At 48.8% G+C, this 12,439-nt stretch overlaps 1 long non-coding RNA gene across 2 annotated transcripts; it reads left to right on the top strand.

Annotated features, from left to right (window-relative positions):
* Nucleotides 1-7,869: 7,869 nt before the first annotated feature.
* LOC132528258 (uncharacterized) lies at nt 7,870-12,186 on the top strand. Of its 2 annotated transcripts, XR_009543146.1 has the most exons (4): nt 7,870-8,399; nt 9,643-9,757; nt 9,845-10,862; nt 10,982-12,186. It is a non-coding gene; the product is annotated as an uncharacterized LOC132528258 (long non-coding RNA). The 2 variants fall into 2 exon arrangements; XR_009543145.1 differs by having other exon boundaries at nt 9,845-12,186.
* Nucleotides 12,187-12,439: the final 253 nt, after the last annotated feature.

The raw sequence follows: 12,439 nt of genomic DNA, 5'->3' as shown, positions 1-12,439 counted from the left end.
AGTAGCAGCAGAGATGCTGACGTCAAGAAGAACTGGGGGCTGTGACCCTAGTGATGACTCTATTTCCTGTTCCAGGCTACTCGGCAGGGATTCTGGTACGAGGAACACTTACTCACTGTCAAGACTTACTGGTGTCTACGCGTCACAATTCTTTGAGAATCTGAAGAGACGCGAGCGTCTTACAAGCGGAAGAGGAATTTTTCAGGGACAGTGGGTGGGTCTCAGACGCTCTGAGTGAAGTTCTGCCAGCATCTCTTTGTTGTTGCAAATTTTTATAAAGACTAATTAGTATGCGGGAGGGGGCAGTGGATCTCTGACCCTCTCGAGGGTCAAGGATTGGAAAGAAGGTCTGATCCATATTACAGTGAGGACGGCGGGGCCCAAGAGACAGCACTAAGGGCCACTGTGAACGGCTGTGCAGGTTGTACACTGAACAACTCTAGGGGGCGCCATTTACTTCCTAATATCTTTTCACATTTGTGCAGTGTATCATGTGCGAATTGTATGTGATGCCCTGGGTGTCTAGAACCTTATCAGTTCCGAAACAGAAAGATCAGAGAACTGATTCCAGGGAGAACAGGTTGCTGATGCTGGAATCTGCCTTGATCCAGCTATCCTGATGCCCTGGTGTATCTGGAGGAAGACGGCTTCAGGTTTGTTTGAACTTGCAGAACTGGGGCACCAAGCACTGTTACAATTTAGGCCTCAGGCAGTTTTTTGGATGAAACAGCATTCTCTCCCAGTTCTCCAGAGCCAGGGTAAATTAAGAAAGGTTTACCCTGAGGCCAGCAGGAACAGATGGCCAAACAGGAAGCCCTGCCCTCGGGGACAGTAGGAGCTTGGCCCTCTAGCCCCGGCACAGCCGAGCGCACCACGCCGTGGCCAGCGGTTTCCCCTAGTTCTGTGAGCTCTGGCCGCCGCAAGGTGGGAGGCAGGGCTGGAGCCTGGCAGCAGCAGAGCCCAGTGAACCCCAGCGATTCCATGGGCGTCACACCCACAAGGACAGTCAGGGAGCCAGGAGTGTGGCTGTTTAAGTTCCAGGGGCCCATCTGTGAGTGAATCCACAGGACGCTGGGAGCCTCGGACACACTTGCGGAGGGGGGATCTGTGAAGACAGATATGGGCTCTGCAGAGCCGGGCTACAGGGATCCGTGGACGTGGCCTCAGTTGTATCCAGAGGCTGCCAAAGCCCAGGCAGGCTGGCTACGCGGGGAGATTCATTTCACTGCAGAAACGGGAGCACCCTGATGCTTCATCCTGTATTCCTAGGACTACCGAGGGGAGTGCAGAGGAGGGGCTACACCTCCACAGAAAGACTAAAGCAGCCTGCACTTCCCAGGGGTCAGAGTAAAGCCAGTGATGGAACACGAGAACAGGGTCACGGGCCAGCAGGAATGAAGTCATGGGGCGTCGGTGGAGGCATGGCAGGTGATACTCGAGGTCTTACTCCCCAGACTGTCTTGACCTGGGGCTGGGCTCACGGCTGTCTAGGAGAGGACTTGAGGGCCTTGTGGAATCTTCCCTGAGCTCCTTCCTCAATGTCTGGCTGGAGACAAAATCAGGAAGAGAATAAAACCCACCCATTAGGATACGTTGGCCTCGGAAGTCCCCACTCAGCTGACACAATGGTTATCGCGCTGAGTGTGTTGACGTTGTCCAGGCCTCACCAGAATGTCCTGGCAGAGGTGTCTAAATTAATCAAGATTATGGACAACCTTCTATAAGAGGGAACAAAACTGTGGCCTCTTCTGTCCAGAATGATAAGGCCGAGGAGGAAAATCATAGAATTTCATCAGATTCATCCAAAGAAAAGACAGGGCAGTACTGTTTCCGTGCAGCAAGAAGAAAACATACGGATTTACTCCAAGAAGTGGTGCCCTGAATGTCAGGGCGCGTGGGGATGCCCTTCTGCACGTTAGCCGTTAAGGACAGCCGTGTCTTCTCAGAGCCTTGCATGGTGACCTGCTGTCGACAGACAGGCTTTGAACGGGTGGTTGAAAGGGGCGTGCATCTCACCCACTTCAGCGTTGTGTTTTGCTTTCATGGGATTTGGGGGGTTAAGAGCATTTGGAAGAATGCTGGGGAAAAATAAGCTGGGAGGTTTTCTGTGGACTCGAAACTAATCAAACTCTGAAAGTCACATGTGCGATTTAAAAAAATAGCAAACGGTACCCAGAAAGCATCAACCTTATGAAATCTGTGCTTCCCCGGAGCCCCGGGCAGTGAGTCTGAACCAAGAAAGAAAAGCAAGATAGACCAAACTGTGGCTGGTCATAGCTGAGGGTAATACAAACCACTGGCGCCATTTGCAATGGAGAGAAAGTCTTACATAGTCTAGGAAATAGCAGGCTCCCAGCATTATCCAGGTACTGCCTAGAAGATTTAATTGGCAATTGATCACATACAAGTTTAAGAGTAGAAGTTCCCACACAGGGTGAGAGATGGAGTAAGGCTTAGGAATGGGATCAGGTTTAGAGATGAAGCAAGGAGAAGGGGCTCAGGGATGGGACAGAGTCACAGATGGGATGAGAGTTTAGGATGGAGGTGGGAGGCTCAAGAATATGTGAGGCTGTCTGTGTGCATTTGCTTGGTAATTTTCAAAATCGGAATGTTTCCTGGTTTATAATACTGCATCAAAATGTCATCTACCCGAGAGTGCATATTTCACCACATACTGACCAGCAACACGTATTTTTCTTTTCCCTCTTTGCCAGTATGGTAAATGAGACTGATTTCTGCTGGCTTTGATTTCGCACTCTGTGGTTACTGGTGGAGTTGAGTTTGTTTTCACAGAGCTTCTCTGTTTTTTTCTTTTCCCTGTTCATATCCCTGGTCCATTTTACACTGAATGTTTCTCTTATTCTTATTCCTCTTCACACCTTTTGTTACAGATGTTGCAAATATATTCCTAGTTTATAGGTTGCCTTTTAATTATTTTTACAAGGCTTTTAAAAGGTCAACTTGACTGAGATGCAATTTATGTTAATAAAATGAAGTCATTTGAAGTGAAAAGTTTGATGAGTTTTGACAAATGTATGTACCTGTGTAACTTCCACCACAGGCAAAATTGAGAACATTTTCATCACCCTTAAAAATTCTTTCATGTTCCTTTCCAGTCAATTTCCATTTCCACTCTGACCCCACGCAACCACTGATCTACTTTTTTTATCATTATAGATTAAAATTGTCTAGGATTTTTGATATGCAAAATGTATTTTAAGCTTTTTATTAGTCAAATCTAACCCTCTTTTCCTTTAAATGTGTTGGTTTAAAAGACCTTTCCTACACCTAAGATCACATGAGTGTTTACCTTTATTTGCTTGTACTCATTTTTACATTTAAACTTTAGCTCATCTGGGATTTATTTTAATGTATATGATGAAGCATCTATCATGATTTCCAAAGAGTTTATCAATTATCTAAGATTATCTTTCTTCCTTTTTTAAAATGCCAATTTTATCATGTATTGAATACTGGTGCGCACACACACACACACACACACACACACACACACACACACTTGGATCTGTTTCTATTACCTTATTTGATCCTAAATTATTGCAGACTTTTGTAATTGCTATGGTTTCATAGTCCTTTTGGGTAACTAAGTATAAGCACTTCCTCCCCCCAATCACTGCTTATAATTCATCTCAACTTTTTCTTGGCAGTTCTTGCCCATCCTTTAGAATCACTTTATCAGATTCTAAAAAAAAATGCCTGGGAATCATGGTCCTTAATCATTATTTACATTTTTATTGTGATTTACATTTTCACTTCCTTAAGTCTCATTTGTCCAGGTAGGTTGCAGACTTCCTAAGGACAATAGCCATGTCTTACTTTACCTCCTGACACCTCCACTGTGTCTGATATACAGAAAATGCCCAATACGTGTGTGCTGATAGAGCAACCACTCCCCAGAAACCTCCAACACCAGAGCTTTTTAGAAATGTGTTTTTAGACTACTTATCAAAAGGGGAAAATAATAGTGGATACGGTACAGCTGATTTTGAGATGTATTTTCCAAAAAACTCAAGTGAAATAGTTTAAAATGGAAATATCAACATTTAAATGGTTCTATACAAAATAAATTAATAGATGAAATTTGAAATTAATGCCAAAAAACTATCCAAAGCCTTTTTTATACTTCACTTTTACTGTCATGTTGAACATTAAAGTCTAAGTAAGCCATTACTCGGACTTTGCATTGTTTTGCTGTGAGAGAGAGAGAGAGAGAGAGTGTGTGTGTGTGTGTGTGTGTGTGTGTGTGTGTGTGTGTGTGTGTGTGTGTGTGTGTGTGTGTGTGTATGTGATGAAACCTAGTAAGATTGACTTCTTTTATAAGAATGTCTCCATATACAAATTTTAAAAATATAAAACCTTAAGAAAGGTGAACTAAATCTATATGACTGATTCACAGTCCTGACTTTCCAACCTTGAAGGTGTCCGTTTGCAGAGAAATCTACAATATTACGGCTGAAAGTGTCCTCGAGAGCCAATTCCTCCATTTAACTGACAAGGAAACTGAGACCACTGAAGAGTAAATGGCAGAACTGGGACTGGAATCAACTCCGCTCACTCCCACCTGAGTGATATTTCCATTACATTAGCCTGTGACATTGCAAATGTCTTGACCTTTTCTTAAAACCAAATGAACGTTACTTTGTTAGAAGCATGCCTTGTAAAATTTCAGCCCTTGTTTGGGGGAGAGGGTTCATGAAATCAAACAAACTACTAGCAAAGGCCCGAAAACTCTAAGAAGATGAATTTTTGCTAAAAGATGCTCTTTAAAATGACCAACATCTCTTTCAAAACAAAATGGCAGCCCAGTAAAGCTACTGAAGATTATATACAACAGGCATAAAAGTGAACAGAGGGAGAAGGAGAGAAAATGCGGCACTGATACCAAAGGAGAGTCACTTTCACCAACAAACAGTGTAATGGCAAAATCCATCGGGCTACCGAGGAGCTGCACAGGATGAAAGCGAGGCAGCCAGAGGCACTCAGATCGGGACTGATGGAGAAAAGGGAGAATGAAACATACTTTGAGCAACTCTGTATCTCAGAGGATTTCACACTCGATTTCAACTACGGGGACAAAGCGCCTTGGGACGAGGAGTTTCCTAGATTCTGCAGCAGACAGCTTTACAACCTAGCGAGTAAATAAATAACCTAACCTGGGGAGAAACACGCCCCAGTCGGAGGCTGTGCAGCCTGACCGTCATCTAACCAGAGACCATGCCTTGCCCTGAGCCAGGTAACAGTGGTTACAGAAGACGGACGACGGGCAGGGGACCCACAGCTCCTTCCCTGTAGTGCGATAAGGCAGGAGTTCACAGATCCAGGCACTGCACCTCGAGCAAAAGGGAGACATTTACGTTCACTTTTAGAAAAATAAACACCAAGAAGAGCACAGAATAGAGAGGTGCGCCCTCTTTGTAAGGATGAAATTCTAGGACGTTCCAGAGCCACGGGTACATGTTTCCTAACACTCACACAGCTGTCAATAAAGTGAAGCTTAGCTCAGCTTGATATCTTCTTTTTACAGATGGGGGTAAAAGAGTTTTTTCTCAAACTAGGGACAAAATAACAAATAGGGCGGTTGTTCTCTGGAAGCCAGGTTTCTCTGGAATGCCTGAATCATTTAGCTTCAAACAACACAATGAATGGTTTTTGAAAGAAGCAAGGCTGAGTTTAAAGGAAAAAAAAAAAAAAAGAATGATTCTACCTCACACCATATGCAAAATCAGTTCCAGCGTGGATTGTAGATGCAAATGTGAAAGAGTAAGAAAGACAATAACGCTCTAGAAAATAACATAGGAAAATACCTTCATGACTTTTGAGATAGACACGTATTTCTCAGACAGAACACACGGAAAGCACTGACCTTAAAGGAAAAACTGACAGTCTTGACTGTGTTACAATTAAGAACTTCTGATCAACAAATTCACTACTAGGGGAGAGAGTGAGAAAGCAAGCCACAGAGTGGGAGAAGATATTTGTAATACATATACTCAATGAAAGGCTTGTGCCCAGAATATATAAAGAATTCCTACAAATCAATAAGAAAAAAAAATAAGCCAACTTTTAAACAGGAGGTCAAAGTCTTGAATAGGTGTCACACCAAAGAAGATAACCAAATGGTCAATAAGCATATGAAAAGGTGTTCGGCCTTACTGTTCATCAGGGAAATGCAAATTAAAACTCCAGTGAGATTCCACTACACACCCACCAGAATGGATAACATTAAAAAGACAAACTATATCAACAGTTGGCGAAGATGTAAAGTAATTAGACCTCTAATACACTGCTGGTGAGAATGTAAACTGGTACAACCACTTTGGAAAATTCTATGATAACACCTACTAAATTTGAACACACGAAAACCCCACCAGTCAGCAATTCTACTCTTGGGTTTCCATCACAAATGTGCACCAAAAGGCGTAACCAAAAATCCTCCTAGAGGCATTCATTGAGCTAATAAGGAATATCATTCATTATAGTTCCAAACTGAAAACCAACCAGGTATCCATCCACAACAGAATGGATGAAAAGTGCTATATTCATACAATGGAATACTACACAGTGATGAAAAGGAACAAACGACTATTAGCACAGCATGGAGGAGTCTCTCAAACATGACTCTGAACAAAAGAAACCAGACACAAAGGAGTACATACTATATAATTCCATTTATACAAAGTTCCAAAACAGGCACACTTACTTCTAGGGTGACAGAAGGCAGTTGGTGGTTGGTTACCTTTTGGACGTGGGTGGGTGGTGACTGGGAGAGACGTTTGGAGGCCTTCTTGGGCATTGATAACATTCTGTTTCCTGATCTGGATTGGATTACATGGGAACGTCCACTTTGTGAAAATTCATGGAGCTGTGCATTTAGGCTTTGTGCACTTTCCTGCAGTAATAGTTGTACCTCAATCAAAAGTTTATCTAAAATTATCTGCACAACATGAATGTGTGTGTGTATACACACATTCCTGAACTTACACTTAAAAATAGTCAAAATGGTCAATTATGTGTTACGTGTATTTTACTACAATTAAAAATTTTTTAAATGAATTTTTACTAAAAGAAGGACCCAACCCTGCTGACACCTTATCATTGGACTTCTGGCCTCCAGAACTGTGAAAGAATAAATTCCTATAATTTAAAGCCAAATAGAATGAAAGAAAATAAAATGTAGCCAGCCTCCTTTCCTCTACACAATGGAATAGTGTTCCATATTTAGCTCCACTGAGTTTCCATATCAGTATTTTTTTAAAGCTCAACTTAGTTTCTTATATTGGGAATAGCTGTTCGCCCAAATAAATGTTTTCGAATACAAAATTTATCTCAATTTAAATAAGTGAGTCTCACTCCACGCGCTACGGCTAGTAGAAACAGTACGCACAGCCCTGGGCCTCGCCAGCCTCTGGGATGAGGTCGAGCACACAGGCCTCGAAATTGAAGGGTGCTCCCCACGTGGCAGCCCGAGGCCCGGAGGACAGAGTGTGGAGGCAGAGGCGCCCACAGAGGCCCAGCCCCCACCCCCACGCCAGCGGTTGTCTTCCTCATTCGTCTCCGCAGCGCGGGGCTGAACCGGTGCTAGTGCTGATCTCAGCTGCAGTCCCCATGGACCACGTCCAGATTGCACAGAGGGCCTGGACCAGATCACAGCTCGGCCAGGACATGGTCCCGGCTCTGCCGCTGACCTCACAGCACATTCTTCAGAGCACTGCTCACTGTTTGCAGGAAGCCTAACAGGAAACACACGTAGCTGTGCTGGTCAGACACCCATCCACTCACTTATTCATCCAACAAAGGTTGTCCGAGCATCTGTACGTTTGAGGCACTTTGCTTAGTTTTCTACAGCAGAAAGAAGCCTAGGCTCCACGGAGACGATCTTGTTAGACGTGTCAAAGGCTTACCTCGTGGGAAAACCTAGGGCCTGGATGCCCCCAGGAAGGACTGGAGGGACACAGACAAGAAGCAGGTTTCTGCACCTTTCCTTCTGACGTCCCACACCCCTCCCAATCCCTGCCTACAGTCTGCTTCCAGAGCCCTCGTTCCGGCACGGGGAGCAGGTAAGGGTGCAGAGCCCAGCAGGCTCCACTTCAGCCTTCCCGTGGACCACTGGTGGGCGCGGTAAACCTGTCCTCTGACGTAGGGTCATAGACACCCTTGGGATTAGCTCCATGTTAAGTCATTTTCCAAACCAGCTCTCTTCTGGGAAAGAAGCTGTAGCCGTCACGGTTCAGGTGTTTGTCAAACATGTTTCTTCCACTCACCGGTCCTCCTTCGGAGCAGAATCCTGCTTTTGTTGAGATTTCTATCCTCCTCGATACATGGTTCAGGGGAGACTCCAGCCACAGCTTGGACCCTGACCCGAGGAGAGATCCTGAGAGGTAAGAGCCCACTGTGGCTTTCCCTCTCCCTTTGCCAATGGCTGCTTCAGGCTGGGTTTGTTGGGCTGGTTAGTCTGAGACCCAGGGCGTCTGAGGGGCTTCTGGGACGATTTGCTCTCTCGTGCAGAGATTGTTTGTGGACTGATGATGCCCGGCCTGCTCTGGCCTGGGCAGAAGGAACCTGGCCCATTCTGACATCGTAGCCACTCAACTCACCGCCTCTGGAGACCCACTCTGAGCCCCTTACGATGGAGGGAATACATTTCCTTATTATTGAAGCCTATTTGAGACAGGGTTTTTCCATTCGTCACAGACTAAGGAATCCTGATTGATAAAGAAACTCTGAGCAGAGTCAGAAATCCCCTTGCAATTGTTTAGTGAAACGTCGTCAGGACAGAAGGGAGACCCAGGGTCCACAAAATCTGCTCTGGGCCCTCGGTCCCCTAGGTTTCCTGCTGGCATGTTGGCATGTAACACATCTGTTCAGAAAGGACCACACACACACACACACACACACACACACACACACACGCACACGCACACACACACACGCACACGCACACGCACACGCACACGCACACAGTGGACCTGGATTTGACTGCTCATTGTTGGAATTACTTCCTGTTTGTGAATTCTCTTCTGCTCAAGAAGCAGCCTTCTCAACCTGCTGCCTCTCCCTTAAAGCCTCTTTGAAAGAAAGTTGAAACAATCTCAGCAGCTGTCGGAGGTCGAACGCGAGCCCCATCCCGCCTCCTGCTTTGGGGTCTTGCCCTGTCCTGCTCCTCCCAGGGGGCCTGCCCTCTGGGTGCTCAGACCTAGGCTGCAAACACCGCCTCTCAGCCACAGCCCCCTGGTGTTTTGCGGGCAGTGGGGACGTGCCCCAAGGAAGTGCTGCCACAAGTGGTTGAAGATGGGCCCCTCTGAAGATCCCAGACGCCTTAGCCTTTAAAATGCCCGTTAGCACCGACCCGAGGCCGAGCCCATCCCACGCACCCCCCGACCCTGCACCACGTGTGCTGCGTCCTGGTCCCCGGGCAGCCTGAGGGCAGCCGCAGGGCTGCACACCCCGCCGTCTGCTCGTTGCACGGGGGTCGGGGCAGGTGGGAGAAAGGAGACTCCCCGGGCAGCCCCAGACCTTCACTTCGCTCTAGTCTCCACGAGGGGGAGGAACGTCATTTCTGCCCCGTGGGAAGCGTCTCCTTGGAAGAGACGGCTGACGTTGACCGTCACCTTCTCCCCCCAGCCGCCTCCCTCCTCCGCCTTCCCCGACCAGTGCGGCCGCCCTCGGATCCCTTTTGTGCCTTCTCGTCCCGCCTCAGTATCTTCAGAGTCTTCGCTCGTGTTCAAAACCGGACACTGTACGTCACTAAGAGTCTGACTAACGCCCGGGGTAACAGCATTACTTCCGAGCTATGGCGTGATATGTTTCTTTTGGTATTTTTCAGGATTCAGCTGGCCCGTGGACAATGGGGCCCGATTAAGACCCTCTGCAGCTGCGGGAACACAGTCAGGAAGGAGCTGGTCCTGGGCCCCGGGGCTCTGAAGAAGCTCCTCGTCACAGAGCTTCTGGAACAGCCTGCGAGAAAGGCGTGGTCCACACAGCCCCTACTCCGGGAGGAGCCCTGAAGGGCCGTGCGGTGTCCCTTCAGGGTAACGCTGGGGTCACCCAAGGGCCCCCCAGGCCTGCCCGCTGCCCCCTTCAGGCACCACCACAGCCCCGGGGCGGGCCCATCCTCGGAGCAGGCTGTGTGCGACCAGGAACTTCTGGGCCTGGCCTGTGCCGTCCCGTTGGCCCGCCATGCCGCCTCCCCCCGCCTCGCCCCTCGAAGCACCGTTCAAAGGCTCCTTTCCCGAAGTGTCCGTGTCCTCTCTGGTTGCAATTCCAGGGCACGCGGCTGCAGGCTGCTGCTCAGATACCCAGCCCCGGCTGGGATCCAGCAGGTGTCTCCAGGACCATCCTTCCCCCCAACGACTGTGCCACTTGCCTCAGTGGAGGACTTCCATCTACAGAGTGCCTGTCACTTGCTGGGCGTCACGTAGGTTGTTTTATAAAAGAAGAGCATGTTGTTCCCGGGTCTACTTCACGAGGCTGGAATTGTCACCCCATTTCACAGACGAGATTTGCCAAATAAAGCCAGAGATATAGAATCAGGGATTAAACTCAAGTCCCGCTCTTGCGGTGACTGTGTTATTGTCTGTTAACCTTTGGCATTACCACCGGGTACAGGGCCTTGCACATAAATAACTCCCAATAGACGCGTGATCCTGGAGTGTTGAGAGAAAGCCAGCTGGGCGTCTCAAGTACTGTAGTCAGTGGCACAACTTTCTGGAGGGGTGTTTACACTTTAAACTGCGGAGGATTAAGAGAAACAGGTGAAGGACTCTCTGGACTTGGTAGAAAGCGGAGCAGCTTCCCGCCGCGGCTCCTGCCCTCTTTCCTACCAGCTGCTCGGAAGGGACACGGTGAGTATTTCCCCTTTACCCTCGCAGGAGCCGGGGGGTGGGGGGAGCCCCCGTGGGTCCCCCTGGGACACCTCGCTCTGCTCGTCGTCACCGGTGTATTCTGGGCTCTCGTCACGCAGGACAAGAATCTCTGCAGCTCGCACGGCTGTCCATCCAGCCCTCCGGCCTCAGCACCAAAGGCCACCGCCTATACAGCTGCTGCGACGCCAGCAAGGACACCTGCCGACTGTCCCCTCCTGTCTACACCCTGCTTCTCTGTGTCGTCTGGTGGCCGGAAGCCAAGAGCCCTCTCCCCACATCGGTCAGCTCTGGGGTTCCTCCTCCGTCACACCGGGAACGGGCACAGCCCCCGGGTTTGGCCCAAGCACGCCGGCCCCTGCTGAGCCAGGAAACGCCGCCGGGCTCCCCTGAGGGCTCCAGCACCCACCGGTGAGCATCCCCACCGCGGACGGTCCTCACCGCATGTAAATGTCCTCGGAGCTGCTCTGCGGAGAGCAGGGCCCGCCTCTCCAACATCCCGCGTTCACGCCCTCATCAGCCACGGCGTCTCTGCGTTCGCCACCAATTCCACGAGCAGCAATTCTGGTCTCGTCCACAGACATTTAGTTAAGGCTCCACATTCCAGAACTTCTGCTGAGTCACAGCTGGGAGCCTGCCATACGGGTGTCCGTTCAGTTCTCTCAATCTGCTTCCCTGAGTTTGGCTTCCCCTGCCCTGGCCATCTGACCTTGACCTGACTGATCTCAGAGGCGACGGTGGGAGCCCCGCAGGAGGCGAGGCTTCCGGGGAGGGCAGCAGCTGGGCTTCAGAAGAGCTGCTCGGCCTGCGGGGACAGGTTTCCCTGAATGCGAGTCTCTGTCCCTCCTGGCACCACCGTGGCGGCCCGGAGGGCATGCCTGGCCCCAAGGCCCCGCACAGCAGGAGGCAGGACAGGTTGCCGTGAGCATCCTGGAAGCCCAGTGGCTGGCATGTGGCCCTGGAGCTCGGCTCCCAGCCCTGCCACTCTCTCACTGGGGACTCCCTTCCGGGTTTGGAGATCTGTGAGCAAAATGAGAAAACACATAATTCTGTTCTTCTGTCCCTCTTTATGTAAGTATTCTTTTTCTTGGGTTCTTTTCTTGGGGGGCAGCAGGGAGCAAACCAAAGTTAAACGGAAAGAGAGCCAAAAGCAGCAACACCCAGGGCTGAATTGTAGGCCTGAAAAATACAAAGTTAAAAGTATGTGCAGCCATCTCTGTGATGCTGTGTGATTTTGAGTAACTTATTCAACTTCTCTGGACCTAAGACTGCTCATAAGATCCAACAGTGCTGTCGTCAGGAATATCTCGTGTGTGTGTGTGTGTGTGTGTGTGTGTGTGCGCGCGCGTGTGTGTGTGTGTGCGCGCGCGTATGTTCCTTGATGTATATGGTTTTCTGAGCCCACTTACACTTACGATGCGAAGAGCCCTCAAGGCACTAGGTGATGCTGTTATACGTGCTGTGGGCAGTACTGTGGTATTGCACTCAAGGAGCCAAGGTTGCTATTATTTTCTGTTTTTCCAGAAAGCTAAGGGGAAACACAGAGTTCTATTGTTGGG

The sequence above is a fragment of the Lagenorhynchus albirostris genome, chromosome 10, assembly GCF_949774975.1.
Source record: "Lagenorhynchus albirostris chromosome 10, mLagAlb1.1, whole genome shotgun sequence".
Taxonomy (NCBI): domain Eukaryota; kingdom Metazoa; phylum Chordata; class Mammalia; order Artiodactyla; family Delphinidae; genus Lagenorhynchus; species Lagenorhynchus albirostris.
The sequence above is the reverse complement of the archived record's forward strand: the minus strand, read 5'-3'. Positions and strand labels throughout refer to the sequence as shown.